The sequence below is a fragment of the Ovis canadensis genome, chromosome 2 (genome assembly GCF_042477335.2).
Source record: "Ovis canadensis isolate MfBH-ARS-UI-01 breed Bighorn chromosome 2, ARS-UI_OviCan_v2, whole genome shotgun sequence".
In the NCBI taxonomy this organism is placed as follows: Eukaryota; Metazoa; Chordata; class Mammalia; order Artiodactyla; family Bovidae; genus Ovis; species Ovis canadensis.
This window is the reverse complement of record NC_091246.1, coordinates 240575857-240588548: the sequence shown is the minus strand read 5'-3', so window position 1 is coordinate 240588548 and position 12692 is coordinate 240575857. Positions and strand designations below refer to the sequence as shown.

The following is a 12692-nucleotide window of genomic DNA, read 5'->3' as shown; positions in this document are numbered from 1 at the left end:
AGAGCACTGATCTTTGACGTGTCATCCGGTTTGTATTCCCAGGGCCAGGGATCACCTGGCATTGAGCAGGTGCTCAATAGATATTGAATGAATACATTTCACATTTCAGAATATCTGTTCTCATGAAAATAAAAGATTTTTTCTTAAAAAAAAAGGGAAAGAGAGACTTGCCTGGTGGTCCAGTGGCTAAAACTGCACATTCAATGCAAGGGACCCAAGTTCCATCCCTGCCCAGGGCACTAGATCCCACATGCCACAACTAAGAGTTTTCATGCCCAAACTTAAAGATCCCAAGCGTTGCAGCTAAGACCTGACACAACCAAAAAATCATATATTTTTTTTAAAAAAGAACAAAATATATATGACAGTGAAAGTCGCTCAGTCATGTCTGACTCTGCAGGCCCCATGGATTATACAGTCCTTGGGATTCTCCAGAATACTGGAGTGGGTAGCTGTTTCCTTCTCCAGGGGATCTTCCCAACCCAAGGATTGAAACAGGGTCTCCTGCATTGCAGGTGGATTCTTTACCAACCACACTATCAGGGAAGCCCAAAAATATATATAGCTGTATGATTTTCAGAACAGTGTAAAAGTAGTTATTGTATCAAAGCATGAAGTTTCTTTCTTTCCATTGTTTTTCTAACCCTTCAGTAAATCTTCACTGCTCTGAGCCTTGGATTTTCTGCAGCATCTGAACTGTCGAGGGTACAGCAAACACTTTTGTATTGGCTTCAGGGCACTCTCTCCCACTGGTTGTTGGATAAGGTGAAACACAGGGTTCTTACAATTTCAGCATATTGTGGGGGGAGCTTTATTCCAAAATCTTTTTTTATCATCAGAATACACTTTTTTTTTTTTAACACAGAATTCACTTCTGCACACCAAACCAGGCCATAATTTTATCTAAGACCTTCTTAATAAGCACATTAGAATAGCATTCTAAGCCTAAACTTAGAACTTTAAATTTAAAAAATTTTAAACTTCCAGTTTTCAAATCTTACAGAATACTGATCTCATTCTCATGAAGTCTCCTCTCTGGTAACATTTTTAAAATAATCTAAGTTTTAAATAAGTGTCTAAGTGTCTGATAATGGACGAATGGATAAATAAAATGTGGTTTATATATAATAGGATAATATTCGGTCATGACTAAAAAGAAATCCTGTCATGTGTGACAACATGGATGGACCCAAAAGATAATATGCTAAGTGAATTAAGCTAGGTGGAGAAAGACAGATACTGCATGTTATCACTTATATGTGAAATCTGAAAAGTCCAACTCATAGAAACAGAGTAGAAAAGTGCCGGGGACTGGAGGGTGGGGAAAATAGGGTGAGATTGTGAAAAAGGCACAAAATTTTCAGCTATAAGATGAATAAGCTCTGAGGATCTAATGTATACCATAGATACTATAGTTGATAACACTGTATTGTATAATGAAAATTTGCTAAGGGAGCAGAAATTAAATGTTCTTACCAAAAAAAGAAAGAAAAGGTAAAGATGGCACAGTGGTCAAGAATCTGCCTGCCAGTGCAGGAGATGCAAGAGACACAGTTTCTATCCCTGGGTCGGGAAGATCCCCTGAAGGAGGAAATGGCAATCCACTCCAATATTCTTGCCTGGAAAATCCCATGAACAGAGGAGCCAGGTGGGCTGCAGTTCATAGGGTCACAAAGAGTCAGACACAACTCAGCAAATCAGCACGCATTAATTAACTAGGTAGGAGGAATCCTTTCACAATGTATGTGTATATCAAATACCATAATGTACACTTTAATATCTTACATTTTTATTTGTCAGTTCTATCTTAATGAAGCTGAAAAAAAAATCTGAATAACACACACCCTGGTTTATCAGTTCAGTTCAGTAGCTCACTTGTGTCTGACTCTGTGAAACCCCATGGACCCCAACACGCCAGGCTTCCCTATCCATCATCAACTCCCGGAGTTTACTCAAACTCATGTCCATTGAGTCGGTGATGCCATCCAACCATCTCATCCTCTGTTGTCCGCTTCTCCCACCTTCAATCTTTCCCAGCATCAGGGTCTTTTCAAATGAGTTAGCTCTTCACAAGCAGGTGGTTAAAGTACTGGAGTTTCAGCTTCAACATCAGTTCTTCCAATGAACACTCAGGACTGATCTCCTTTAGGATGGACTGGTTGGATCTCCTTGCAGTCCAAGGGACTCTCAAGAGTCTTCTCTAACACCACAGTTCAAAAGCATCAATTCTTCTGCACTCAACTTTCTTTACAGTCCAACTCTCACATCCATACATGACTACTGGAAAACCATAGCTTTGACTAGACAGACCTTTGTTGACAAAGTAATGTCTCTGCTTTTTAATATGCTGTCTACGTTGGTCATAACTTTGCTTCCAAGGAGTAAGCATCTTTTAATTCATGGCTGCAGTCACCATCTGCAGTGATTTTGGAGCCCCAAAAAATAAAGTCAGAGCATAATTAATGAGGTAGTATTTGTAATGGGAAAATGGCAAAAATTGTTACTAGAAAATTACTCTTCCTTAGGGTGAGACCCTCAAAAACTAGTTAGAGTAACTAATTAGTTGGCTAGTTTGCTATCCTCAGGTACACTGTGGTTCTGAAATGGTCACTCTCTCTGGGTATACATATATGATGAAACCAGTCAGATCTTTTCTGTGACCACTTGTGTGTAAGTTAAAATCCTTGAGGTCACAATAAAATGTATGGTAATTCTAAAATTAAAAATTCTAAATGTTTACATTTTCTACTCAAAGCAGTGTTTTAAAGTGGTCTGCATAACTAGTAGTATTATTACTGTGATAATAGCTAACATCTCTCGGGCTTTTTCTAAGACTGCTGCTGCTAAGTCGCTTCAGTCGTGTCTGACTCTGTGCAACCCCATAGGTGGCAGCCCACCAGGCTCCCCCGTCCCTGGGATTCTCCAGGCAAGAACACTGGAGTGGGTTGCCACCTCCTTCTCCAAGGCATGAAAGTGAAAAGTGAAAGTGAAGTCGCTCAGTTGTGTCCGACTCTGAGTGACCCCATGGACTGCAGCCTACCAGGCTTCTCTGTCTATGGGATTTTCCAGGCAAGAGTACTGGAGTGGGTTGCCATTGCCTTCTCCGCTTCTAAGACAAGTCACTATTATAAGCACTTTCAGTTCAGTTTAGTTCAGTCGCTCAGTCGTGTCCAACTCTTTGCGACCCCATGGACTGCAGCATGCCAGGCTTCCCTGTCCATCACCAACTCCCAGAGCTTACTCAGACTCATGTCCATAGAGCTGGCAATGCCATCCAACCATTTCATCCTCTGTTGTCCCCTTCTCCTGCCTTCAATCTTTCCCAGCATCAGGGTCTTTTCCAATGAGTCAGTTCTTTGCATCAGATGGTCAAAGTATTGGAGTTTCAGCTTCAGCATCAGCCCTTCCAATGAATATTCAGGACTGATTTCCTTTAGGCTTGACTGTTTTGATCTCCTTGCAGTCCACGGGACTCTTCAAAAGCATCAACTTTTTGGTACTCAGCTTTATAGTCCAACTCTCACATCCATACATGACTACTGGAAAAACCAGTACTTTACTTAGATTATGTTTTCATTTACTATGTCCCATAACTGGAAGATATTATTGCTAGTCCCATTTTGCAGATGAAGAAACTAAGGTACAGGGATGTTAACATCCCAGGAAGGTTAATGTATGGCAGAGCCAGAATTTGCACCGTGGCAGTCTGATTCCAGAGCATATATCATCAAGCACACTGCTCAGTACTGCAGTTCACAGACAGACCAATCACCCTTCTGCTTATGTATTGAGGCAACTGATGTGCTAATATGTCATCTGGGCCCAGTTGCAGGAAAGAGAAACCACTCTAGCATTTTAGTCTGTTTGCAGAATCACTGGAAGGGCTGGGAGGCGTGGGCCTTCAGAAATTATTTCCAGCACCAGACTACCTATCAGGCCCTCCAGGAGACGGTCTCAGGAGGCCACCCCAGCCACATCTGAGTTCCAGATGACATTGCTTGCTGCAGTTCAAGGGTCAGGAAATTGCTATTCTGAAACTGCCCCTCAACACCCACCAACTAGAGACAGCTATCTCCACCAAACTTGTCTCTTGGTAGTTGTGAGGTTCGGGATGCTGGAACACTGCAGAAAAACCCAATGTTTCCATAAATGTGCTTGCCAGGATTAACAGCCAGAAGAGCAGAAAGACGGCTCCCGCCCCATTTCTGCCTTCCAAATCTCACGAAACAGCTGACAGATAGACCTTTCACATGGGGAAGCATAACCGTAGAGGAGTCTGGGAAATGGGCATTTTAATTTTCCACAAGGAAGTTAGAAAGGATGCTGGGGGTTAATACACAAATCTACTCAGATAATTTTCTGCCAGGGTAGAATTTGGTGGTTATCACTAAAGATGACATTTCATCAGTGTATATAAACTGTTTCTGGTATAGACTAAGTTCAAAAGTCAATTCTCTTTAAAAAACCCCAGAATTAACTTTACTTGCCTCTGTACAGACCCAGTACAGTGGACAGTGCTAGTTCGTTTTCTTAAATAATATTGTTGAAATAGTTAAAGCTAAATAGTTATAGCTATTAAAGCTATCAAAGTGAATACCCTTTACTGAGTGCCCTTTTTACTCACTGGGGCTAAGAGTGGATGAGATTTGGGGAGGAGTTGGGAGGAGTTGTTCTCCAAAGTTATTAGGCTTCCCTGGTGGCTCAGTTCTTAAAGAATCCTCCTGCCAATTCAGGGAGCAGAGGTTCGAGCCCTAGTCCAGGAAGATCCAACGTGCCACAAAGCAACTAAGCCTGTGCGCCACAACTGTTGAACCTGTGCTCTCGAACCTGGGAGCCACAGCTACTGAAACCTGCGCACTGCAGAGCTCATTCTCCACAAGAGAAGCCACTGCAAGGAGAGTAGCCTCCGCTTGCTGCAACTAGAAAAGAGCCCATGCAGCAACAAGGACTCAGCACAGCCAAAAATATAGAAAAAAAAGCAGGTTATGTATTTTGTTCCCCCAACTACAGAGTCCTAGTTTACCTCTGAATTAGACCCTGCTGTTTTAATGATGGGTATTTCTTAAAATCCTTTTCATAGCCAATTCTATTCTTTGCTGTACTTCAAATGTAAACACAACCCATCTCCACAGGTTTGCTGCTTCCCAGCTCCCTCACCTTTTGCTCTCAGCTTGTTTTTTGTCCCTTTATTAAAAAAAAAATTTAAGTCTCCCATTCTTCCCAGCTGTAGAGACTGTGGGAATGTTTTTTTACATAAACTTTGCCAGTCATAAGAGGAAATCACATTGCACTTTATGGAATACTCAGATCATCTTGGCTCTTTTCTCTTTTGGTTGCTGCTCAAAATTTTTTGTTGTTGTTAACTTCCAGGTCAGTGTTTTGAATGCTTTAATTTGCCAGAATTCAGACCTCCTCATGAGTGGGTAACTAATGTGTTTATTTTATTAACTAAAGTATATTTGAGCAGTTATCTTTTGTCTGGTGGTGTTTTCAGGATGCTTATTTAAAAGTTATTTCATTCCATTTTCTTCTTTATAATTGCTTATATTTTAAACTTTTTCTAAAAGTATATAATGCTTTTATTTTATTTTTTAATTTAATGAATTTATTTAGTTTTGACTGTGCTGGGTCTTCATTGCTGTGCGGGGGCTATTCTCGTTGCAGTGTGCAGGCTTCTCATCGCAGTGGTGTCTCTTGTGGCGGAGCACAGCTTCTAGGGAGCGTGGGCTTCAGTAGTTGCAGCACTAAGGCTCAGCAGTTGTGGCGCACGAACTTAGTTGCTTTGTGGCACGTGGGATCTTCCTGGACCAGGGATCAAACGTGTGTCCCCTGCATTGACAAGCGGATTCTTTACCTCTGAGCCACCAGGGAAGCCCTATAATACCTTTTTAAAATTAGAAATAACCTTTATTATTTTAAAAATGATTTCACTAATTTAGTCAAAATTATTTAGATGGGAATTCCTAGCTTAATTGATTGATTTAAAAAGCATTTAATTCATTTTCCCACTGCCTATGAATGTAAAGCCTTAACAGTCTCTACATTAACAAAACTTCATCAGTGAGCAAAATAGTTGAACAGATTTTTTTTTGTTTTTGGTAATGAAAAAGGTTTGGATTAGAGCAGAAACGCATGGGCTCAGTTACTCTATGGCATGTCAGATCTTCCCATACCAGGGATTGAACAGGTGTCCCATGCATTGCAAGGTGGACTCTTCACCAGTGGACCATCAGGGAAGCCCAAAACTGAAACGTTTTTAACACAAGAATTAAATTTGCAGCTGCTTCTGCAAATTGAACACTGGTTCAGTCTGGCAAACAAATGAAAGATCTGGGTGACTATAATATGCCAAAACCTTTGACTCTGTGGATCACAATAAACTGTGGAAAATTCTGAAAGAGATGGGACTACCAGACCACCTGACCTGCCTCTTGAGAAACCTATGTGCAGGTCAGGAAGCAACAGTTAGAACTGGACATGGAAAACAGACTGGTTCCAAATAGGAAAAGGAGTATGTCAAGGCTGTATATTGTCACCTTGCTTATTTAACTTTTGTGCAGAGTACATCATGAGAAACACTGGGCTGGAAGAAGCACAAGCTGGAATCAAGATTGCTGGGAGAAATCTCAATAACCTCAGATATGCAGATGACACCAACCTTATGGCAGAAAGTGAAGAGGAACTTAGAAGCCTCTTGATAAAAGTAAAAGAGGAGAGGGAAAAAGTTGGCTTAAAGCTCAACATTCAGAAAACGAAGATCATGGTATCTGGTTCCATCATTTCATTGCAAATAGATGGGGAAACAGTGGAAACAGTGTCAGACTTTATTTTTGGGGGTCTCCAAAATCACTGCAGATGGTGATTGCAGCCATGAAATTGAAAGACCCTTACTCCTTGGAAGGAAAGTTATGACCAACTTAGAGAGCATATTAAAAAGCAGAGACATTACTTTGCCAACAAAGGTCCGTCTAGTCAAGGCTATGGTTTTTCTAGTAGTCATGTATGGATGTGAGAGTTGGACTGTGAAGAAGGCTGAGCGCCGAAGAATTGATGCTTTTGAACTGTGGTGTTGGAGAAGACTCTTGAGAGTCCCTTGGACTGCAAGGAGATCCAACCAGTCCATCCTAAAGGAGATCAGTCCTGGGTGTTCATTGGAAGGACTGATGCTAAAGCTGAAACTCCAATACTTTGGCCACCTCATGCGAAGAGTTGACTCATTGGAAAAGACTGATGCTGGGAGGGATTGAGGGCAGGAGGAGAAGGGGACGACAAAGGATGAGATGGCTGGATGGCATCACCGACTCTATGGACATGAATTTGAGTGAACTCCAGGAGTTGGTGATGGACAGGGAGGCCTGGCGTGCTGCAATTCATGGGGTTGCAAAGAGTCGGACACGACTGAGCTACTGAACTGAACTGAATGGGACTTTGTGAACATATGTAGTAGGACTTTTTCCTCCACTTCCCTGTTAACCATAGAGTTTTAAAGAAATGTTTAACTTTGTAAGTTGAATCTTTAAAGCTATTCTGTTTGGTTTTCTTGCAAATCATATTGATGTCATTTGTAGGAAAAGGGTAATAGAACATATGTTGCTGTCTTGGTGTTTCATCTGTTGGCCAGCCTTTGAACAGCTGTTGTCTTTAAAAGTTTATTTTATTCTTAAAGTTGAAAAGTATGTTTGCTTTCAGTCTGCCATAATATATTTTAATTTTGGAAATCTTTATTACAGACTTTAATATTAAGAGGTTCAGGATTCCCATTAACTAATATTCTGTGCTGGATCTGTTTTTACATGCTAAAGAAATGATACTTGATAAATGCTCCTATATAATTTATTTCCATAAATATTTATGTACCTTAGCAGTTGTTTCTGTCTCTTATTACAAATGTTTATTATAAATAGCTCTTTTCTCTCTCTACAGGACAATCCTTCATATACAGACTGTGTCACTTGGACTCTTCTATTTTTATTCTATTCAGCCAGCTTAGCAGGGTTTCAAGAACAGTATTTATAAATTTCCAGGTATGAAAAATTTTAATTGCTGATATTATACCCAACTGAATATATAGATAAAAAGTTTTTCAATTATAGATTTTATATATCAGAGTATGGGTTTATTGCTTGAAAATTCACTATATAAAACATTCAGCATTCTGATCTTGGTCAGGTCTCCCTACTCACTTATGGCTAAATGTTCAATTCATTGCCCATCTTGTATATATATATATCTACCATTCTGCCTTAAAAAAATTTTATTTATTTATTTATTTGGCTGTGTTGAGTCTTAGTTGTGGCATGTTGATTCTCTAGTTGTGGCCCATGTGCTCCAGAGTTCACAGGCTCAGTAGTTGCAGTTAATGTGGGATCTTAGTTCCCCAGTCAGGGATCAAATCGAAGTCGCCTGCATTGCAATGTGGACTCTTAACCGCTGGACTGCCAGGGGAGTCCCTCTTCCATTTGGCTTTAATCAAAGACTCATATTACATAAGAGCTAGAGATTATCTAGACCAATCCCCTCAATTTTCAGAGAAGGAAATGAAACCTAGAAAGGTGAAGTTGCTTGTCCCTGCACGTATAGCTAATTTAGTGGCGGAACTCGTGGCAGAACTCTGATCTCCCAGCTCTCCCAAGGAAGCACTGAAGGACTATAGCTCATCAGTTACATCCTGCAGCTTTGAAGTCACTTTCTGAATTAATATCCTCCCCACTTTTTTTTCATCTAGGCTTCACTGCAACTTTTGGGATTTTAGTTCCCTGACCAGGGATTGAACCCCCAGCCCTCAGCAGTGAAAGCTTTGAGTCCTAACCACTGGACCACCAGCGAATTCCCTGGGTTACTCTTTTCTGTAAAATGGAGCTAACAATACTGTCTACCTTCTAGGTTGCTGTGTCAGGATTCAGGAGATAGAGCACATTGCTACTATTATTATTGCTGTGGTCCTTTCATTTCTCAATGTGTAGACCCCTTCACTGCTTCTTAAAGCTCCTCACCCTTGGTGTACCTGTCACATGCTCTCCTGATTCTTCTTATATTTCTCTGTCTGTAACTCTGCCTTCTCTTTCCCTTTCTGCTCCACAGTCAGGGCAGTCCTCCAGCTTCTCCCCATAGATCTCTCCCACATCACCACCTTCAAGTCTGACGTCCTCTCTGAACTTCAGACTAGGATTTCCAGTAGCCCTCTGGTCATAGCTAACTGATTTCCCACTCACATCAGACACCATGTACTTAAAACCTAAGTCATTGCTTTTTCCCTAACTTGGCTTTCTTCCTTCTGGCTTTCTAATATCTGTTACTGATACTGCTAAACACCAAATCACTGGGTTCTCTTTCTTTCTCTCTAGCCTTCCACAGCCAATTACAAATCATGGTACACTTTGGTACAATTAGGCAAGTTGAATAAGAGTTATAAGAGCTCTGGAGACTGCAGTGGGGCTCTCTGAACATATGCAGTAGAATTTTTCAATCCGCCATCAAGACCCATGGATTTATATCCCATTCAGGTCATTTGTATCTTTCCCTTCCTTCCCATTCCTGCCATCATCACTGTGTTCAGACCAGTAAGCAGTTTGACAATTGCAATAGTATAGCTGTTTGTTCACCGAGCACTCGCTTGGTTTGTTCTCTCTTTCTTCCAAGAAATATAACTTCCTGACGTTTCATAATGGAATGTGAGCTTGTCATTTGTTCATCTGGCACATGAATCTTGACATAAGTAGACACAGAATATTATTACCCTGTGAGCTCCCAAGATATCTTACTCATGAATTATAACCTAGATCTGGATAAATGTGAGACTGATAGTTAACATTTCACCCACTTGTTTGACACACTTAAAAATTTTTTTAATATATATTCATATGATTCCAAACTCAGAATGTTAAAAAAGTATACCATATAACGTCTCCCCTCCATCTTTGCCTCTATGTCCCAGATCCCAGCTTGCCTCTAGTTAGCAATCACCATCCTGGTTTTCCAGAGTTTCCACTTTTTTCCCTTATATTTTGTGTGTGTGTTCCTTGCTTTTTAAAAAGACTTAGCTATGTGTATCATGTGTCATGTTTGTATCTTAGCCGTCTTTCCATATGGCTTTCCTCCCCTGCTGATGGGCATTTTTCTAGTCTTTTGCTGTTGCAGACAGTGCTGCAGTGGATAACTATGTGCACGTGTCACCTCGATCATGCACCAGTATGCCAGTGCTAGGGCTCAGTCGCTCAGTCGTGCCTGACTCTTTGTGACTCCGTGGACGGTGGCCCGCCAGGTTCCTCTGTCCATGAGATTTCCCAGGCAAGAATACTGGACTGGATTGCCATTTCTTCCTCCAGCGAATCTTCCTGATCCAGGGATTAAACCAGTATCTCTTGCGTCTCCTGCATTGGCAGGCAAATTCCTTACCACTTTGCCACCTGGGAAGCCCCATGTACTAGTATGTCTGTAGGATAAATTCCCAGGAGTTAAGTTGCTTGGTCAGAGAATATATGCATTCATTGTTTTGAGAACTGTTGCCAAATTGCCTTCCATGGAATGACACCAATTTATATTCCTACCAGTCAAGATTGAAAGTGCTTACTTTCCCACAGCCATCAGTATTATCAAATGTTTGGATTTTGTTGCTCATTTGAGAGAGGAAAAATGAAACATCAGTATAGTTTTAATTTGCATTTATAGTTTTATGACTGAGGTTGAACATCCCTTCATATGATATTTGTATTTCATTTTCTGTGAACTATTCTTTGTCTTATTTTTTCTTAGGTTATCATTCTTTTCTAGCAAATTTCTTAGAAGCTTCGTGTATATTATGGAGATTGCCATTTCTCTAATAGGTGTTTTTGCCATGTTGTCATCTGTCTTTTGCCTTTTTGTGGTATGTTTTGTCATACAGAATTTTGTTTTATCTTTATGTCGTCACGTGTATCAGTCATTTATGGCTTTTGTATTTTGAGTCATGGTTATAAAGGCCTTTCCCAATTTGAGTTTATAAACCTTCTATATATTTTCTTAGCACTTTTATGGACTTATTTTCACACCTAAGTCTTTGATCCATATGGCATTTATTGTGGTATGAGATGGGGGTGTAAATCCAGCTTATTTTTTTTTCCAGAAGGCGAAAAATTGTCCCAATGCCACTTAGTAAATTGCTCATCTTTTTAACGCAGGTTCATCATATATTAAATTCCCACATATATTGGGATGCTTTTCTGGATTTCCTAGTATACTCCACTGGTCTGTCTTTGTCTTTATCATCAGCATCACAGTTTTAATTATTGATGAAGTATATAATATAACTGAATGTCTGTTGGTGCTAATTCCTTCTCTTTGTTCTTTTTCAAAATTTAACTGGCTGTTGTATATTTATTTTTCCATAAAACTTTAGCATCAAGTTGTATTGATCTTAAAATGACCTCCTGTTATTTTTATTATGATCATGTTATATTATAAAATGACTTAGGAAGAATTGATATCTTAATAATATGTTGAACGTTCCTATTCAAAGAGTTTGATTTTCTGCAGTCTTCTCTTGTGTCCTTAAGTTTTTTTCATGAGCCTTATGCATTTCTTGTTAAATTTATTCCTCCGTATTTTGTATTTTTAATGCTGTTGAAAATAGGAGTCCTTTATTTCATTATATTTCTTAACTGGTATTTTTTTTTGCACATATATATATATAAAAGTTAATGAGTTAATGATTTCTAATATGAACTTCATAATCTCCTGCCCCCTGTTAATACTCTTTTTGTTTGTGGTAATTTTGCAGTTGATTCCCTATCGTTTTCCAGGTATACAGTCATATCCACAACAGTGGTAATTTCACCTCCTACTTTCTAGTTTTCCTTTCTCTAGTTTCTTTCTCAAGCCTTATTGCATTGGCTAATGTCTCCAAAACGATGTTAAATAGTATGTAGTGGGAATAGATGGCATCATCCTTGTTCTGTTGCTGACTTTACTGGGTAACTTCTATCAAATGCTAGGTTTGGGGCTAAAATAGATATATTTTTATCAGGATCAAACTTTTAATAGATTATAGACCAGACTCTGTGCCATAAAATGGAGATTAAAAAAATAAAATGAATATGACTATACCTGCCTTCAAAGAGTTTATAGGAAAAGATAAGTACAAAAATTAGTGTGAAAGGTGTCACAGTAAAGTTATGTATAGTTTGCAATGGGGACACACACAAAAGGTGATAACTAATCAGCTTGAACCCCATGTCAAGAGAAAATCCTAAAGAACAGTGTACTCCAAACGTGTTGGCTTAGTTTGCCTTTGAAATGTTTTCATTGAATTAATTATAGAATGTCCTTAACTTTGAAGTCAGGATATAGGGAAAGTCATATAAATAACCTTTGTTATTCCTGCCCTGCAAATAGGTTCATTATTAACCATTTTTCTAGATTCTATATATATACATTAATATACAATATTTTTTTTTTCTTTTTGACTTCACTCAGTATAACAGGCTCTAAGTTAATCCACCTCACTAGCACTGACTCAAATTTGTTCCTTTTTATGGCTGAGTCGGAGAAGGCAATGGCAACCCACTCCAGTACTCTTGCCTGGAAACTCCCATGGACGGAGGAGCCTGGTGGGCTGCAGTCCATGGGGTCGCTAAGAGTCGGATATGACTGAGCGACTTCACTTTCACTTTTCACTTTCCTGCATTGGAGAAGGAAATGGCAACCCACTCCAGTGT

General features: G+C 39.7%; 1 protein-coding gene across 1 annotated transcript in view; it reads left to right on the top strand.

The window, feature by feature from the left end:
• Positions 1 to 12692, top strand: part of ZBTB8A (zinc finger and BTB domain containing 8A) — a 58449-nt gene that overhangs the window by 7827 nt on the left and 37930 nt on the right. The window contains exon 2 of the mRNA XM_069574763.1: positions 7924 to 8024. The gene's annotated coding sequence lies outside the window, so the exon portion shown is untranslated. The remainder of the gene's footprint in view (positions 1 to 7923; positions 8025 to 12692) is intronic.